Source organism: Hemibagrus wyckioides, linkage group LG08 (assembly GCF_019097595.1).
Source record: "Hemibagrus wyckioides isolate EC202008001 linkage group LG08, SWU_Hwy_1.0, whole genome shotgun sequence".
Classification (NCBI taxonomy): Eukaryota; Metazoa; Chordata; class Actinopteri; order Siluriformes; family Bagridae; genus Hemibagrus; species Hemibagrus wyckioides.
This window is the reverse complement of record NC_080717.1, coordinates 18,583,767-18,601,271: the sequence shown is the minus strand read 5'-3', so window position 1 is coordinate 18,601,271 and position 17,505 is coordinate 18,583,767.

Genomic DNA, 17,505 nt, shown 5'->3' with positions numbered 1-17,505 from the left:
GAGTTTACTCTGGGGCAATAAAGGGAAAAAAAACATCCAGCAAGAAATGGTTCTGCAGACAGAAATGCCTTGTTGATGAGAAAGGTAATCAGAGAATGGCCAGACTGGCTCGAGCTGACAGAAAGGCTATAGTAACTCACTTAACCACTTTGTACAATTGTGGTGAGCAGAAAAGCATCTCAGAGTGCACAACACATTAAACCTAGAAGCAGTTGGGCTAGAACAGCTTCGGACTACTTCAGGTTCCCTTTCTGTCAGCTAAGCCATGGCTGCAGTAAGCAAAAACTCACAACACCAGACAGCTGAAGACTTGAAAAACATAGCCTAGTCTCATGAATTTCTATTTCTGCTGAGATACACATTAGGTCAGAATTTGGCACCAACAGCATGAATCCATGGTCCTAAAAAGCCTTGTGTCAACAGTCCCAGCTGGTAGAAGTGGTGTAATTGTGTGGGAAATGTTTTCTTAGCACTCTTGGGCTTGTTAATACCAGTCAATCATCACTTGAATGCTACAGTGTATTTGAATACGATGACAATCATGTGCATCGCTACCATGGGCACAATTTGTCAATTAGTTCCAGCATCATGTCACAAGGTCTTCTCAAACTGCTTTCATGAACATGACATTGGGTTCACTGCCCTTCAGTGGCCTTTCTAGTCTGCAGTAGAACAGCTTTGGGATGTGATTGGAATGGGTTTCTCAGCATGAAAGTGCACCTGAAAAATCCGCAAGAACTGCATGTTATCATCTCAACATGGAATCTCAAAGGAATTCTCTGTAGAGAATTGAGGCTGTTTTGAGAGCAAAAAAAAGCCTGACCAGTATTCATGTAGCGTTCCCAATATAGCATGAGGTGAGTAATCACGGCCATTTATGCACTTATCCATTCAGCCAATCATGTGGCAGCAGCACAATGCATAAAATCATGATACAGGTCAAGAGCTTCTGTTAATGTTCACATGCAGTATCAACAAAAAAGTATGGAAAAAATACGAATCTCCTGCAAAAAACATACTATGTGCAGAGGGTCTGCAGGTTGAAACACCTTTTGCTGAGAGAAATCATGGGAGAATGACAAAGCCTGGTTTGCGTTGACAGGAAGTCTATAGTAACTTAAATAAGCTCTGTTTACAACAATGGTGAGCAGAAAAACATCTGAGAAAGCACAAAAACATTAAACTTTATGAGGGATGGCCTATAACAGCAATAGACCACATCAGCTTCTACTCCTATAAGCCAAGAACAGGAATCTGAGGCTGTCATGGGCACAGACTCACCAAAACTGGACATTTGAAGACGTGTAGTGAAGGTATTCTAGTGGCTCGTGGCGACTCAGCAATCTTCATGTTGTTTTTTACTTTAATTTGCCACTGATCTTTATGTGCTCATTTAAGAAAATCATGAATATTGTGGATGTCCTGAAGCACTAAAATGAGGACATGAAATGAAATGCTCGTTATGGTTCAATGCAATCTGAAGACAGTATAATCTAAAATATAACAATAAAACTTGAATGCATTGGCCATTTTTACCCCACTGTTATTATACTACTGTGTCTTCTGAGGAGTGTGTAGGTGTGACATTAAATATTCATGAAATCATTTGGCATAACCCTGCACTACACTTACCAAATCACAGGGACAACAGAGACAAGGCTCACTGGCACTAAAGAAAAAGATCTCATTAACACTTTATTTAGCTATGCTTTGTTAAGTATGTTTATTAAGCATAATTCATCTAATGCTTCATTGCATACATTGCATATGCAGTCGCATTTTAATTAACCGCCACAGATGCTTTTGGGGGGTGGGGGGAAATCTCATTTTTCTTTAAATAGAAATGAACTCAATGCAGGTGTTTGTACATTCAGCAAACTGAACATACATCATCAGTGCTAGTTAGCATGGTGTCCAATGTGTTAAAATGCGTAATGGCTTCAGCTGTGGCGTCCTAGTGCCTTTTCCTTTCGTGCTTCAACACAGAAAGCCAATATAAAGGTCAATTGCACGTTTCAAAGGCTGTGTTTCTGGCATGCTCATGAATAAATTAGTAAGGGGTGACCAGATCTGGTGTGTTAATGGAGCTATTAACATTGACAGCCTATTGAAAATGCCAAACCAGCCCTCAGTGTAAACAGTTAGAGAGCTCTGAATTGCTGTGTGAAGTTTTGCCTTTTGTGACGGCGGCAAAGTACTTGATCGTTGACATTTTTTCCTCTGTTGTTGTACATGCATGTAATCTCAAGTACATTTACAACTGATTCATAATACAGGCTTTTGATTCGGGCTTAGATTCTTTGGATTATTTTCTTTCTTTCTTTATTTTTTTGAATTTCATATATCTACTGACATTCTCCTGGTAACCAGAACTATTAATAAGCACTTATCACTGACTTATAAATAAAAGTCAGTGATAAAAGTTTATTGCCCATTTTATTGCAGATTCTCTCTGATTCAGACCAATAGAGGAAAGTCAAAATGTCTCTCGTTCCCATGGTACCCAAAGGACACAAATATGCTTTGACATTCCAGTGCTTTCAGGTACAAAATGTTAGTAGAATGGGGATGCCTCTGCCACCAACTCTAGTCCTTCTTGTTAGAAATTGGTATGCTCTTGAGGCTGAATGGGCAGAAATCCCCACAACCACATTCAACTCGAGTGGAAAGCTTTCCTAGAAGAGTGTAGGCTGTTATAAGCGCAAAGAGAAAACCAACACTGTGGTTATGCGTTAATGCTTCTGTTAATGATTTTGGACTGGTCCCAGTCCAAGTCTCCACATGTATTATTTATCCACATTATTATTTTTATTTTATCTATTATGACACAAAGTAAATATATTTATTTCCTCGTTTCAGCATTCCAGTATTGATGCTAAGTTGTGTTGATTGCTATCATGCATTTCTGTGCCTTGTTTTCTTAGTCCTGTGTACCCATTCCTTCCTGCTTTAGACCCATGCTTGTTTTTCATGTATTACAATTATGGATTGTACTTGTTTGATGTTGCCTGTTTGTGATTTGACCCAGTTTGTGGATTACGAATAATACTGTGATGAGTACTGGATTCATTCAAATGACGAAAGTTTACACACTTGGCAGAGCTTTAACAAAACTCCACAAATCCAAAGGCACACACATTATCCATGCAATATAAATAGGACAAAACAGTGAGTCCAAATGGCAGGGAGAAAAGAAAGACAAGAATCCAACAATGTTCCAATAACTTTATGAATGTGGACTGTTTAAGTACTCTCATTAGCAAGGTGCAGGTGTATACAGTGATAGTAATTGTTCAGTCCCTGATAGATGGTGGAGAACAGAATGAATCCCAGAAGACAACACAGGCATATGGCACGGTCACCCTGGGAACCATGACACACCAGTTGAGGGGCACCAGATCATGATAAAATATACTTCCTTCCCATATGATAGAAGTGTAGAGCATTTTGCACAATAGACAATCCAATTTTATGGATCGCTGCCTTCTGGCTGAGTGTTGGGTGCCCAGTTTGAGCTAATATTGGTAAATCTCAAATTTTCCCAGCATTTAAGCTTGACTCTGATTTGACTTTAGGTGACTGTGAGCCATTGTGAACATTCTAATGCAAGTCACACATGCAATGTTGTGCTTTTTCTTATTTGCATCCTTCACTCTGTTCCCAGAATGACTGTTTCTGTGAATAAATGAATCCTAAATTGTCCCAGGTCATGTTGTCACAAGATGACTTATTTGCACATTCAGGACATTTGAACAGTGTTGGTCTTCCAGACTCCCCACATTTACTCCCAGGGCTCTCACACATATCTCATCTTAATTTCCACCTTCCATTATTGCATTCCATTATTCTCATTTTCTCTCTATGGCCATTTTTGTCCTAAATATGAAGTTTGCCTCTACCCTTTTCTTTCTTCATTTCCTGCATTGCTCAAATGTTAATATTTGCCTAGTTTTCACTTTTTGGTTTTGTGATTTTTAGATCAGTTGCTAATAAACTGGGCATTTGGATCTTCACTCCTGTTTCCATTGCACTTGGTCTGGCTGGATTGAAATTTGGAGCCTGGAAGTTGCCATGTTGTGTTTGTCATCATGTGGAGGGAGCTGGGGAGAGCTGAGTGGGATTAGACCATTCTGGAAGGCATTTATTGGAGGCCCAAGCCCATCTCCTGGGCTAATGGGCTGGAACAGATGGGAACGGATGAAGGGATCTGTTGCTACTGTATGTTGCTGTATTCCTTTGTCACCAGCTGTTTAAGGTTCATCATGGTTGCTGATGAAGGAAGCTGCATTGAATAACACAAAAATTCTCAGCCATGATCCCAGCTTTGGTGTTCCAGCCAAGCGTAGCCAGCAAAGACCCCAAAAGAATGAAGAAAGGTGATAGAGTTTTCACTCTGTGATAGACATTTCAGTACTGCTTTATTTCCTCGTAGGTCAAGCCCTCTCAGAGAAAGAGGACGAATGCAAATCAAATAAATGGGGAAGAAAACGCTAGACCGACATTACTAGAGAGTGAAGGAGAATGGCTTCATGTTTATTTATATATTCACATTAGAACCTCAACAAAGCCATTCAAAGGACACACAAGGATCTGTTGCTTTGGCTATAATGGCCTTATTGAAATACATCAGAGGAAAATATTAAAATGCAATATTTTTAGTGCCAATCCGCTTTTGCACATGAATTCATCACATATGTATGACATGCAATCATCTGATTAGAACGAACCCCATAAGTGGGCATTTACATTTGAAATATGAATAGGTCCTGAAGGGGCTGAATATAGTGCAGGACGTGAAGTGATGGAGGAGAAAGATAAAATAAGAAAAGGTAGATGATTAAAAAAGTCAGGTTGTATATCTCTTATAAGAGTCGATCATTTGCTGTTTAATATTAAGAGCTCTTCGTAGACTTAACCAAAATATGAATTTTCAGTGATACAGTCAGTCTCTATGTGCTTCAATGCAATAATCTTGGGAAAATCCTTACATTTAATAAGGTGCAGCATTTCAGAGACAGGCAAGGTTTGTCTTCTTTGTGCTCAATCCTGCTGTGGCGACTTTGGTGGATTAATTGCAAGGTAATAATTACTAAAAAGCTGTTCTGCCTAAGTTGTATTTCTCTTTGAGCAGTAGAACTGTGAAAAGAATGCAACCTGATCAAACACTTGTGGAAAAGGCTAGTATTTCTGAATGAAATGTATAATGGAAAAAGATCTGAAAGTGATCCTTTGGAAACAACTAATCCTGCAGAAGTCTCCCAAGATCAACCTATAGATTAAAGGCTACACAAAGAAAAGAAAGGTTAGTTGGGAAAAGGGACAAAGAGAAATGAAGCAACATCTACAGATTATCACTCTGTGATGACAGTTGAGCTGGTTCGATCATACACAATCAGATAGAGCTCTCTTTTAGAAGGAAAACCTCAGGGATGGAGTATTTATGGATAGCATGTTGTATGGATTTTATCAGCTGCTGGCCAGAACCTGTCCTTGTTTAGGGCAGGCCATAAATATACAACTTCCAAGTAGTCATGTCGATTTAATATTTTCATGGGTATCTGGCCATATTCACTAATGCCAATAACAGAAGAGTTTAGTTTTGGCTGGTTTAATGTGTTTCCCACTTTAAAACACTTGATTCAGCTCACAGATGACTAGATAATTAGCTCAGAAGTTAGTTCAGTCAGATGAGTTAGAAACGAAGCAATTCTCTTGGCAGGACTAGGTCTGAATTTGTTCTAAATAAACAAATCAGTTTGCAAATGAATAAAAAGACATTTAGTATAGTGCAATAAGATTATTTTCTGGTGTTTTAGTCTTAGATAGAGCATGTTTGTTTTAGTTTATTCCGATTTGCTAATTAATATGCTAATTAACTTACAAATATGTACTGAAATGTAATTATGGTGGCTGTTATTCACACATGAATTCTTAAGACTCATACCATGGCTAAGGTTAGCTCCTTATTACAGCTATCAATAGTTTGTGATTAGTACATGCATTAATTTATCATTATAGTGATTATTCACACACTATTATTGCATAAAGTGTTACCCACAAAATAAAGGTGAAAATTTTGAAAGGGTAAATCTTGTATGCCGATCACATGTCTGTTTGGTACAAGTGTAAAAAGCTGTTTTCCAGCGCAGTAGTGGTCCAGAGAACTGATCCTTGGTCTACTTGAAAATGAACTTGAACATTTCTACCTTTCCAACTTTCATGCTGGTAGGAAGAGGGTTTTTATGGTCAGTGTAGGAGACAGAAAACCATACAAAACCACACTTTTATAGTAGTGGACCTCTCTATTCAACTCGCCTTTGTGGTGTGGTGCATGGATAAAAATCTACCCGTAAAAGTAAATGCCATGCATCCAGAATGTGCTCTTCTACACTGCTAAGGAAAAGAAATAAACAGAAGAAGCTGCTGCCTACCATTTTCACAAAAACGTGTAGTTGTAATTCTTCTGTTTGAAAGCACACTTGCAATTATGAAAAAGCAGGGCTGTTTGGGTATCTGGCACCTCACCCATACCAATCATTTTATTTTATATGCAAGAATGAACAGAATTAGTGATCATTGATGAGGGAAGGTTTAATAAACAACAAAAAGTCAAATTACAGAAGTAATTAAAAGATTTGGCTTGAAATGTTCCTGCATCATTATTAGTCAATTCTAGTGCTTATTTCACCCCCAAAATATTTCCTAGCACTTGATAGCAAAATTAGCGTTACAGTACTTGTACTACAGTACATGGTGAACCCTATTATTTCATTTGTTGTGATTGGTTTATTTTCTATAGTTCTGCAGGTGATTGATATTTTAACCAGCTGAGTGTTGATTGTCTTAGTTAATAAGCTACTGCTGTCACAGCTAGTTGCAATGAGGTAATAGTAACTTCTTAGACTCGATAGTTAGCACCATTTTTTTATTAAAACACAGAAAACAGAAGCAGGGAATGGGACAAATTGAGGAAATCATATTAATTATTAAGCTTTTTTTTTTTTTTTTACCAGTTTACCAGTGTATAGTGCGTTTATCAGATCAATACAAACACTTCAACATGCATCAATGCTTCTTTAACGTTATCTTACATAGCTATTAATGTTTTAATGTTTTTATTCCTTTCACACCACAAGAGAAGCCCGGCATGTATTCTGTGCCAAAATTTGAATGCAGTCTTTTGTGGTTTAAAGGAAGGAGAGGTGTAGTATTGGCTTTGAATATACCTGCATTATTATGTAAGGGCTTGAGGTGCAACATGCAAGTAATAATTTCATTGTACTTTCTGTGCACATGGCAATAAAGAGCTTTGACTCTGAGTTACATCATTATTAACATAATCAGAATTATGCCATGTTATGTTTTACGCTTCAATCAAAGTGTAGTATTGGATTTTTCCGTTCATGCGAAGGCGAAAAGCTGAGGTGGGGAAGCTCAGCTCCCTCAAGCCTTTGAATTTAACTCATGGCTGTGTAAAGTATTACACTCGTCTTGCTTTAGCAGGATATCTACCGGCTGACATTCAGGTGGAGGGGAAAGACAGAAAGACTAGTTAACCCTTGGATGTAAGATGCTTAGCCAGTATGATTATTCACCATCATCATTTGTATACATTTTCTATATATTAACAAATACAAATATTGTATATTATAGGGAGATGCTCCAGGATTTACTTGAAAAATCAGTATATAAACCATTCAAAAAGCACAAAACACTTTAAAAATGAATTAAATAATGCAACAATAACCCCAACTGCATCCATTTATTTATGAGATCATTTTAAGTTTTCATGCAGCACCCTTTGTTATACCAAAAAGAAGCTGCTTACATATCCATCAGATGGAATTTGTATTTATTTTCTTGTTTATACCTGCAAAGCTGACTTGATTTTATATGAATAGGTTCACTCCTATAATTCTCTGTAGATGAGTACAGACACCTCCTGCTCGTCATCTCCCCCAAAATGAGCACAAAATGGCTGCCAAATCGCACAAGATGTCCTTCAGAATGTAGTTGTAATCAGAGATCATCACACACAGGAGATTTATTTCCTCTCACTAGCAGTCATTCACACTGGGGCTATTTTTTAGAGGTGTACTGGTTGTCTAACTGGATATAGAAAGGTCAAAGTATCAGACAGTAATATAATATTTAGGAAGAAGAAGAAGAAGAAGAAGAAGAAGAAGGAGAGGAGCAAGTAGCCTTTCTCACATATACAGAACAGTGCAGTAATATTCTTATTATTATGAGACAGTAGGCACTCTGGAAAAACAAACGATATACGAAGACTTACAAAGAAACATCTTTATCTCAGCTGGACAGATCATCTAAACATTGTGTGAAATAGCTATAATAAATCAACTCCCACATTCAGGGCAACATGTAGAGACTGTGAAATAAAGAAGTTAGTTATCATTAAGATCTGGAATGCACATTCGGGCTCACAATTGCCCTATAGTTAATTTCCTTAGTGCATTGATGAAATTCTCCTCCTCCTCTTCCCTCCCCTTGACATGTTTAAAAAAACCCATCCTGTTTCCCCATTTCAATTTAACACTCTTTATCTGCACCTAAAGCCAAAAGATTACTCCTTGACTCACCCACATGCTTTCCCCCATCTGAAAAGCAAGAGGGATGGGCTGTTTAACTTCAAAACAGGATGACAAACGCACAGCCGGCAGTCTCATGCATCCTGTAGCAGGCAGAAAATGCCAGCTTCATTAGAGGGGGTTTGAAGCACCCTGCAAACCCAGCTTCTGTGGCCTTTGTCACCCTGTGATCAATATTTAGCATTTTAATTCTGTGTGCATGGCCTGTCTGACCTCAGAGAGTAATATGGAAGAATTGAAAGCTGGGGAGAATAGATAAGACACCTGGGGGCTCTTAGGAATCTGAAAGTGGCATAGTGGCAAGAGAAGGATGCTGGGGCTGTTTATTCAATATTTTCTACTTCAAGTTCTGGTTGGATATTAAAAACACGGTAAGGGCAAAATTTGCTTCTGGAGTCAAAAATTTGTGATATATGTAATGCTGCAAATGCTCCCAGCTTGCAAAATGATGCCACACCTAATTTATACAGGACAGAAGGATAGAACAATGTCAGGTGTAGCATTATATTTTAGCTGAGCTGAAGCATCTTTACACTATTGTATATGTGATACGTGACTGGTGCCCTCACATTTGTCCTTGGATACTCAACCCTTAAATGATCCCTCTCTCCCTCTCCCCATCTCACTCTATCTCTCTCTGCCGGAGCTCAGTTAGCAGCAGGAGAATGGCACAGGGCCCATTTGAAATGAAGTCTTGCACTCTCTGCTGTGAGGAAGATGTCTGATGCTCAGATACCAAGCAATGTGATCCCTGGCAAAGGAGAGCGGGCTGGTTTTTATGCATTTTATCTACCGTAGTAATCATTTTATATGATTGACTATGCCGATATTGAAGAAATATTGAAAGAATTCAACTACACCCTATATTTTAGGATTGTTTCTACATAGAAGTGTTTCATTACATTAATGTATGAGGGGTAGAGGAATAATACAGCTACGACATTTAAAAAAAAAAATTCATCTCAGGGCTTATTTGGATAATCGAAGATTTAATTTCTCTAAACAGGTTCTACCTGGAACCCTCAATGAAGGGGAAATCCTTTAGTGTAGTCTCCTGCAGCCCAGGATAACCCCTCTGTGTACCTGCCTGGAGAGGTGAGTTCTAATCAGAAGTTCATTTCCTCTTTACTTTCTAATTAAACATTATATAAGTACATTGTTTTCTTTCTGAGGTGTGTTTTGTTCAGTCTGCTGTTGTGATTGTTTCACAATTTCATGTCTGACTACAATTTAAATTGCCCTCTTGATGTGATGACTAGTGCCATCATTGGGTTTGACCATTTCCTGCTAACAGTATGGATTTTTGATTTTGTTGGAGCAATATAGTATGGGCAGGATTCTGAAAAGCTGTTTCAGTAAAATAAAAAATCCTGCAATTAATGAATTCATTCGTCTTCATTATTCACTTTTGTCCTGACCATTGTTCAATTCAATTCAGTTTTATTACTGTAAGGCTAATGGATATTTCCACAAAGCAACTTTACAGAAATATATAAATCAGGACAATGTAAAATTTATAAATGTATCTCTAATCAGTGGCTTGATGGTTAGAATGCTTTCTCACACCTCCAGCATTGAGGGATCAGTTCCCACCTCATGTGAGATTTCTTCCAAGTCCTAAGTCCAAAGACTGGAGCACTGTAAGCTGATCAGCATTTCTAAATTGTCCCTAGTGTGTGTGCCAATGTGATATGAGGAAGATACCTTGATAGGACCCACACTTAAAAGGGAACCTTCATCTGGGTGACACTGGATAGTGCAATTTCCTTTCTATAATGGTATACTATATGATCAAAAAGTTCTATTATGTAACCAGGAACTTCATTCTAGTTTTAAAATGAAAGCTATTTTGTTGATCAACTGTTCACTGATGAAGACTGGAATGCACAACTGTTTGTGGCAGTTGCAGTCCTGAAGCTGTCATAGCTATTGTAGTCCTCAGCCATCATAGCAAAACAGTTGTAGTGGATCTGGAGCCTATCCCAGGAACACCGGGTGTCAGGTGGGAATACACTCCGGAAGGAATGCCAGTCGATCTCAGGGCATCAGGCACACACATATTCACACACTCATTCACACTTATGGGTGCTTTCACTGAGCCAATACACCTACTGGTGTGGTTTTGGGAGGTGGGTGGAAAACTGAGAATCCAGAAGCAACACATGCGGACATTATGGCGAATATGCACAGAAACTCCACATGGACCGCAACACGAGCTCGGGAATTGAATCGGATCCTGGAGCTATGAGGCGGCAGTGCTACCCACAGCTGACAGACAATGATAAAGTGTTCTTTTCCACTACTGATTTCTAAATGAAATGATTTATGGTTTCTCTAAACGACTGAAGTGACTGTTAAAGATAATAAACAAGATCATCTGACAGGCTTCTCGAGCTCTGCTTACTCTTCATTCTGTAGGGCATAGAACATGATGAATATACTGAAGAAAGAATTGAGTCTGAAGAAGTAGCAGTACAAAGGTTTGAGGATATTTTATGGTATAGATAACAAATAACAAATGAAAAGGTATAAATCATCAGTTGTATTGTATTGGGTGAGTAAAAAAAATTGGAGTATTGTTCAAAATCAGGCATAAATAGGAATATTGGAGATTTTCATCACTTTGGATGTTTGAAAGCTTTTTATAACTGGTCTGAGTTTTGATAAAACCATTGGTCATTGGTCATGAGTTCCAAAATGCTTGTGTTTCACTTCCAGTTTTGTGTGTGATGACATATAGAGCCTGATATGTTTCCCCATTGATGAATATTCCAACTTTTGATGTCATGTGATATGGTTCACACAGCAAAAAGCCAAAGCCATAATGAAGCATGAACAGATTTTATTTATGAAAGATAATTGCTATCATTTCCATTGTTGTCAAGTTGTTTGATTACAACGACAATGTAATTAATGACAGTAACTTAAACAATGTGTAGAGGCATCTGAGCCACCCACAATTCCTCAATCATTTCCCTGAGATCAGTGTTGCTGGGTTTGGTGTTTAGGGTGCATTTGTGAAGCAAAATGTAAAAATGCTGTTTATGTGATAGAATTTTAGACAGTATGAGAAATAACAACAGAATGACACCACAGATGCTCAGCCCCTCTGTTAGAATAAATAATAGAAATGAGCTATCACACAAAAAAAGAGACTGAGAAGGAGAATGAAGTGGCACATTTCTTGCCATTTTTCCTGTCTTCTATACTCAAGAGCTCCTGTCAGTCAACTCGTCTTAATCTTGAACAGCGACTGAGCAGAGTCTGGACCACAGGCCTGTGAAATCACTTTGTGGATATCTGAGTGTGTGTGTGTGTGTGTGTGAGAGAGAGAGAGAGAGAGAGAGAGAGAGTGAGCGCACCTGAGAGAGAGAGGGTGAGAAAATCACAGTGTTCCACTGGGAATGCTAAGTAACTGAGTGAGGCAGTTGAAATTGAGTGGCTGAACGCTTTCTGAATTACTGATTGTTTTGCTCAGTGAGCAGAGAACAATGGTTACTTAATAGTGTTCACGGTACCTAAGAGGCATGAAGAAGTGTTTTTCTGAATATTCATACATCTTAGACACATCTTTATATGGGGGAAGTGGGGGGGGGGATCTGCTCCTTCTCTGGGCATTAGGTACTAATCCATGGTTTACTCTGATTTCCCTTGGCTTTGCTCTGTAGAGCTCTCAGTTAGGGAAGATGAGCATGAAGCAGAACTGAGCCACTCAGCAATTCAACGCTCTGGTACAGGTGGAAACCCTCCTTCTTTGGACACTTCTTTACCACTTTCTACCAAGTTTCTTTGATAAACTTTTTAGGAGAAAGCATTTTTACTGTAGCAAAGCAGCTTCTTAACTGGCTTTAGATTAGACATGACAGTACCAGCTATCAATCTTTAGCTATTGAGTTAACTTTAGCTAACTCAATTTCTTGGCAAAAAAGTTTATAGCAGGACTGCAGCTTAAGCCATCCATCCAATGTTTGTGATGCTTATCCTTCACATTGTTGTGGGGACACATGAACTCAGGACAAGCCAGAGGACTTCCATCACAGGGCACAATTGTGCACATGCTCCTTATAGACTATATGAACTACAACACATGAGGAAACCTGATTACCCAGAGGAAACCCCTGAAGTACAGGGAGATCCATGATCAGAGGCAGGAACTGAACCCCCTGTCCTGGAGGTGTGAGGCAAATGTGTGAAAGATCAAGCTGAGCTTTCATTCCACAGAGTTATGTGGTGGAGATGAAATGGTAAATGTGGACCATCATTGGGATGTTAGCCATTTGAGTTTGACTTGTTAGTAAAATCAAAACTTGGGAAGATTTGCCCTTCCTGGACACTATAAAGAAAGTCATTGCAATTGACCATCTTATTATTTTAACCATATAGTGACATCATTGAAGAACATATCTAAGAAAGGTGTCTATCAGACTATTTTTTAATCCCACCCCCACCTACTCCTGTAGATTATTTTGACCAATCCTGCTTGCCCCTGCATTTTTCTACAAAATTAGTTGGTTCTACAAAATAATTAAAAGCAGCATGACCCTGACCATGAGCAGGATAAAGCAGTTACTGAAGATGAATAAATAAACGTTGTAAATGTGTTACACAGCACTGCATGAACACCCAGTACGCTCCTATGTTAATGAACATGGCCTTTTTGCATCCTGCAAGCTTAATATCTAACAGCCTGCTCCCAGCAGCATGAAAATAAAAGCCTCCTTCTCTCTTGACTATTTTGTTGCACGCTCTCTAAATTCTACCTGCATGTTCGCACTGCATACACAAGTGGATCTGTGGCTCAATGTTTAGTGTTCGGATTTAGTGATCAATAAGATTTAGTTAAAATCCCATAACTACCATAGACACTACTGGGGCCTTGAGTCCTTAACCTTCAACTGCTCAGCTGTGTGCTTGAATCATATATTTGTATCCTGTATCAATTTGGCAGATGATTTTGGATGAAGGCCACTGTCCAGTGAATGAACTTAATGTGCTGTAATATACTGTGAAACATACTGTTGCTCAGTCATAGGGAAAGGTCAATCCTCACTATAGCAAAAATTGGAAAAAGAGAATAAGCACACTGCAGTAATTTTATACAAAATGGATTTTGTATTTGGCAGCCATGAATCTGTATTTGTATTGATTTAATATGTAAGGAACCTCTCTGCAGATTGAACACTGTGCTGTCTATTCTATTGAGGCAGCACATTCATTAATGCATCATTAATAGGCTGGAACAAATCGTTGAATCATTGGATATTATTAAATCATTAATAACAACAAAACAATTTAGTCAAAACCAGGAAAAATGGATAACTGACAATTGATCTGGCTGCACATATGATAATATGCTTGTTTTACTGTACCTTAACATTTCTTTCTTAAATTCAGTAAATCAGTAAGTGTTAGGAAAGCATGGGACATGCTCATACTATTTCTAATAGGAAACCCAGTCAGATTAACTGTGGCAGCAGCACAGTACATAAAGTCATGCAGATACAGGTCACGAGCTCCAGTTAACGTTCACATCTCAGTGACGTTCACCTTGGCATGGTTGTTGGTGCCAGATGGACCATTTTGAGTATTTCAGAAAGTGCTGATCTCCTGGGATTTTCATACACAGCAGTCTCTAGAGTCTACCCAAAATGGTGCAGAAAAAAATCCCATAGTCAGAATCTGAAAGGATTATAGCAAATTATTTGTTTATCAATATTAAATGAATAGTGACTGATTAATTATTAACATTGGGGCAAACTATCATTAATAACAATTTGTAAATTTGCCAAATTAATAATAATCAACCAAAATTGCCAAGTTATTAACAAGTGTTACAAAAAATTGTCCTCAATATAACAGCACATAGGCAAAACACTTTATATATATATATGTCTAGTGTTTTCATTCTGTAGGCAGGTAAGATGGAGATGGTGGAGACTGGGAATTTGCCGGAAAGAGGAAAACAGATTTGCTTCTCAGGCTGGAGCAGTTTTTCCGTCAATCTGTTGACAGGAGATTAGCCATCTCCCTGTAGCCGTGAAACAGCTGCTAATCCTACCTCTCTTTAATCCTATACGCTACACAGAGCATGCCTATGTTTATTCACAGCGTCTGCTGGAAACTCCAACACTACGAGAATTTAGACTGGCAGGACGAGGAAGTTGCCTTCCTGCGTATCCCCTGGTACTTCCAACAGACTGATTGTATTGTGACTGCATTTCAAGTCCATTTTAATTGTTAATAACACATTTGCACTTGAAACAATGATTATATCTGCAGTCTGTATACATTGTGTATTGATAGCTGTACTGTAAGTGTTTTTAAGTTCTTGAAATTAAGCCCAGTTTGGTTATTACAATAATCATATTGGATGTTTGGACCAAGTTTATAGAAGTAAATACGTACAACACTGTACTGTAAAAGTGCCTGTACATGAAGGCGAAGCAAGTGCAAGACTGACTGAAACAATTTGCTGCAGTATGGCAGATTTCACAGAATGAAGAGAGAAGATGTTGCTTAACTCGTTCTGTTGCCTTGCAGAGCATGAGTCCTATATCGGGGAGGGGCGAGATAAGGGGAACTGTAATTGCTGGCCCTTTTTTCTCTTTGATGAAAAAAAAAAAAATACAGCACATAGCATACACAATTTTCTGCCAATTATTGCTGACAGATAAAAGCCTAAGCACTGGAAGTTCAGCTCTCCTAGAATAGGAAATGCCTTGAAATGGTTGGACTGGTCTGAATAGCAGGTTTCTGAGGAAAAGATTAGATTACTGGAAATTTTAATAGATAGGCAAATCCTACATGTCTTCAACAAAGGACTAAAACATTGAAGAGCGTGTTCTCCCAGTTCCTCCATTTTATACCACGATAATTTACAGTTGTGCTTCACTGTTTAGCAGAATACTGTGTTAACCATACACATTAGCATAATATCAATCTATTTTACATTTAAATTCAGAACACCGAGTGGTCACAGAATACTAGCAAAATGGATAAAATACCAGTGTTAGTGCTTTCTCCAACTACGTCTTGATAAGTCTTCCTCACTTCCTCTGATCTAAGGTAAGAAATGATTAAATTCATTAAAAAAAAAAAAAATCAATATGTCCTCTGTGACAGAATAAACCTGTGCTTAAATCAGTCAGCCAAGCCTTCTGACAATAATCACATAAACATGCTCTGATAAATGCACTGCTTATTTGCTCTTCCATTACTAAGGATGAAGGAGTTGGAGGAAGCTCATTATAGGTTGAATCTGTAAGTCTTTCCGAATTCTCTAGAGAAATAAGTCAGAGACACTAATGCATTTCCATGCATAAAATCCTAGCAAAACATAAGCACTGATCCAGTTTGATAACATATTGAAAAAATGAACAGTTTTAGAGATGAAGTTTGTGGAATTACTTCCAGACTTCCAGACAGACACATGACCGTTACAGCCTACTGGTCTTTAAAGATTAAAGGGGGCATTTCACTGGCCTTGTCTATTTAATTAAAAGGTAGTGAGCTCACATTAGCATTGTGTAATTAGTCTCGGTTTGCACCCTGTCATCATTAGCCATATTAGTTTATATGAGATTTGTAATTATTTTGGTTGTTAAAGGTTATGGTCTGTACCTTGGCCTTTCTGAGGTAAACAAAAACTAAATTCCCTTTACAGTTTTTCTTCTTAGCGCATAATGAATTGCAACAAGGGGTATATACCGACTCGCTAACTCCCCAGTTTCATTTTAACATAACATCTTATGTATGAAGCAGTCAATTGATTGCGCCAATATCTTCTACAGGTCAATGTCTTCAACAGGTCAATTGAGGTCAATGATATTTTACCACTTTATAAATTTATATGTTTATAATTTTTGATATGTTTATAATTTTATATAATCTTACTTTCTTTTACTATTTGTATTGTTATTTAGTTTATTATTATTTGTACTGTGCAATATTTTCCATCTTATCTTATCTTATCTTATCTTATCTTATCTTATCTTATCTTATCTTATCTTATCTTATCTTATCTTATCTTATTCTTAAATTTAGGGCATCCTTTTTTTAAAACCAAGTTTATTAAACACGTTCTCTACTTTGAGTCTAAAATGACAACAGAAGGTTAAAGAATGGAAGTTTGAGACAAGTTGGTAAAAACAAGTAAATTCAGCCACAGTTCTAGATTTTACCTTATTTTCATATACAGTATAAGAGCCAAAAACTAAAGGGAATACACCTTCCTGTTATAATAATTGCAAAGGAAATTAGCAGTTCAACTCGGGTTATCAGGGAAATGCTCACCATGCAAAAATCTCTATTTTGGTTTACCTTGTAATGTCTCACAGCTTACTGTCTCAGCTGTTTACCTGAGGAAGCAAAATGCTGTTTACAAAGTTTAACTGTATAAGGAAAAAGTTCTGTCTTCCTGCTCATCAAAATATCTATGACAGTAAAAATGCACAGTCAAATCTGTAGGTATTTATTCGGAATAACACACTATTCACCATGCTCACTATGCAGGTCCCTGAACTTGAAGTTCAAGCCAGCCCATTCGGATTAGTAAAATTACCTGCATGCATTTCATGCAGGCTGTCACTGTGCTTTTATTTATTTATTTATTTATTTTTTGTATAAAGAATTCGGGACAGTTTTAGACCACCACTGTTCAGTACAAGCATTTTCTTTTAGAACGAACTGAACATATTGAACATTTCCCTCTTGACTGTTATTTGCAATATGATGTCACATCAAAGTACAAGACAATAAAAACAGCTTAGAAATGATAATATATGAATATAAATTCAGCAAAGAATAAAGCAGTTTTAGAATAGAGACATTTTTGTATGTCAAGAAATATGTTTCGAAAAGCATACCATATGTCATGTCAATAAAAGTTAACAATCGA